We start from the raw sequence: 3,414 nt of genomic DNA on the forward strand, positions 1-3,414 counted from the left end.
GTTGTTTGTTAAAAAGCATGTAAACTTATCTATTTGAGAGAAAATTTAATAAAGAATGTCTTTTGTTAGCATTGCTTGGATTTGGTTTTGCTCTGTTGATTTTACATAAGTTGATCAGTTCTTAGTAGAGAGAGGCTGGAATTTAGGAGGTTACCACCTAGTTAGCTGGATTCCCTGGTTGCATAACTAACCAGCTATATTTCCCAGAAGAATATGTAACTGAGAAAGAAAAAAATAAGCACAAGTATTTTTAATAATTCTGTCATTAACATTACCTAAATTACATATACTGAATAAATATATAAAGTGTGTGTTATATATATTGTTTTATATATTTTATATATATATAGTCTCTTAAATATATACATATGTGTATATATGTATATATATATATATTTCAAGAGAGAGATAAAATATGTAATAAAATGTAAGTATATTTACATAGTCACAGATTGCAGATGTTCTTCAATGAAAAGTTAATCTTTTCCCTCTCTCAGATATTAATAGAGAACTAGACAAAATAAAAGGAAAGGCATATATTATTGTAACAATACTGTCAAACACATGACCTAATTGTTAGAACTCCAATACCCAACAACTACAGAATACATATTATTTTCAAATGCATGTGGTATTTTCACCAAGACAGATCATATCCTTGGCCATAAAGTATGTCTCAATAAATTTTATAGATTTCTGTCATACAGAGTATGTTCTCCCACTGCAATGTAATTTATATATATATATATATATATATATATATATATAATTTTACGTAAAAATTCCTGAGGAATCAATAAAATAGTAACAAAAATCAGTAACTAAATTTAATTGCATTACAAAGCATAAGATTAAAACTCAGAAATCAATTGCACTCTGTATACTAATAGCACACAACTAAAAATGATATTTTCAAAATATTTTACTACAATAGTATCAAAAATATTCAATATTTATGAATAAAAATTTTAAAGACATTCAAGTCTTGAAAATTATAAAATATAAACTAAGAAAAATTAATGACCAGAAGAACCATATTCATGGATTGGAAAACTCAATATTTTTAAGATACCATTTTACTTCAGATTGACCTATAGGTTCAGCATAAACCCAAGAATAATCCCACCAGGCTCTTTCTTTAAATATACAGGCTGATTCTAAAATTTCTATTGAAATTCCAAAGACTTAGAACATCCAAAACAATCTTTAAAAAGAATAAACTCAGAAGACTTGCATACCTGTCCTTAAGACTTCCTCTAAAACTAAATTAATCAAGACAATCTGGTCCCGGTCAATGGAATAGGATACTGAGTCCAAAAATAGACCCACATTTATACAGTCCTTTGATATTGAGAAGGCATCAAATCGAGCTTAAGTAGAAAAGGTAGTTTTTCAAGAAGTGATTCTGAAACAACTGGATATCTATATGAAAAAAAACAAAAATTCAAGCCTTACTTTCACCATTCACAAAAATTTACTAGAAATCTAAGTATAAAAGTTAAAAACATGAAATTAATACTTGATTAATCTTATTGTGGTATTTTACCAGGTCCATAAATAAAACGGTCTAAAACTTGGTCTGTAGTTTATTTGTTTGTTTTCTTTCTTATAGTGTCCTTCATTTGCACTTGCTGTAATATTGGCCTAAAAGATGAGTTGCAATGTGTTTCTTCCTCTTATATTTTCTTAAAGATTTTGTTTATAATTTTTCTTATTTCTTTCTTAAATGTTTAGCAAAATTTACCAGTCAGTCATCTGGCCTTGAGTTTGCCCTATTGAAGGTTTTTAATTACAGTTTTAATTTGTAATAGGTATGGGGTGTTCTGGTTATCTCTCCATATATAAATTATTTAAAGTTTAGAAGTATGTGTCTTTCAAAGAATTTGTCCCTTTAAAGTATGTGTTCAATTAATTTACATAAGGTTGTTTACAATTTCCCCATGTCATCCTTTTAATTTCTGTAATATCTGCCATCTTATCCCCTCTTGCCCAATATTTTTGATAGGTGATGTTTTCACTTTCATTCAAAATATTTAAATTTTTTTCTTTGCAATGTTTCATTTGACCTCTAAGCTACTTAGAATTGAGTAGTACAGTTTCCAAGTATTTAGAGATTTTCTAGCTATATTTTTATTATTGATTTTTCATGTAATTTCATCTTGGGCAGAAAAAACATACTTTATATGTTCTTAAAATATGAAAAAAACATACTTTATATGTTCTTAAAATATTAAGTTGGTTGATAATATTCCTGCAGGCAATTAGCGCACTGGGGAGGTGTTTGGTTTTTGTTCTAGTGGAAAAGGAAAGGAATAAGGCAACCCTGTCTCTTGAGAGTGCCCTTTCAGCCACTGTATGTCTGGTCAACCTCTGCTTGACTACCTCACTATATTAGTGGTCCTCAGTGTAGGGAAGGTGGAAAGAGGAGTGAGAGTGTCTGTGGGAATAACCTCTGGAGCTTTTTTCAAATGTGCAAGTTTACCTTGGCCTTGATTCCCTGGTTAATAGGTGTGGAGGACTCATCTTGAAAATATCCTGCAGGTAATTTTGATCCCACTGTCCTCAGACTTTCATGAACAGCCATGTGGACCTACTTTTTTTTTTTTTTAAATAACCTCTCTCCCTCCATTTCTCTTTCCTTTATTTACTGCTCCCTTCTTTCCATGTTTTCATCAAGAATGGTCTACTCTGTATTTCCTGAGTGCTACAACTTTAAAACTAGTCCTGAGAAGAGTACCCACCCTCCATGTGAAGAGAGTGCATGCACACACACACACACACACACACTCCACATACACAAAACTTAACAAGGGGAATGGAATTAAATGACAAGTTAATTGGTACATGAATTAATTGCTGACAAGCCATATATTTGTATTACATACAAATCCATATATTATAGGTTGGTTTGCAAGAAAGACTGTGGATTAACTTTTAAATGTAAAATTTTAATAGGTAAAATTCAGAATTAGGCATATATTTTAGGAAATGACATGCCAAACAGAAAGTTTTGAGTAAATAACAGATAGGTGCAAAAAATAGTAATGAGCGTGGTAGGTTGAGGAAATTGGAAAAAAAGAAAAAAACAACAAAGAAAAACCAACCCTCTGCTTTATATCAAACCAAATAATGTAAAATCTGCAAGTAATCAAAGAATCATACCAAATATTCATGGTATCCTTTTCTAGCAGTAGAGATATTTAGAAGCTCATTTTCTTTTTTCTATATTTGCTAAGTATGTTCCTATTGATTTGTATTTGTATTAGTTTTCACTCTTTTATATGTGTTCTTAATAACATGAAATATATACAAGGACAATCCCATTGTTAACAAGTCATAATATATAGATAAAGTGAAATTATTACCTGAATCTAGACTTCTCAAGTCTGTGTCCACTTGTTCACAGAATGTTTT

The sequence above is a fragment of the Mesoplodon bidens genome, assembly GCF_964165515.1.
Source record: "Mesoplodon bidens genome assembly, chromosome: 12".
NCBI lineage: Eukaryota > Metazoa > Chordata > Mammalia > Artiodactyla > Ziphiidae > Mesoplodon > Mesoplodon bidens.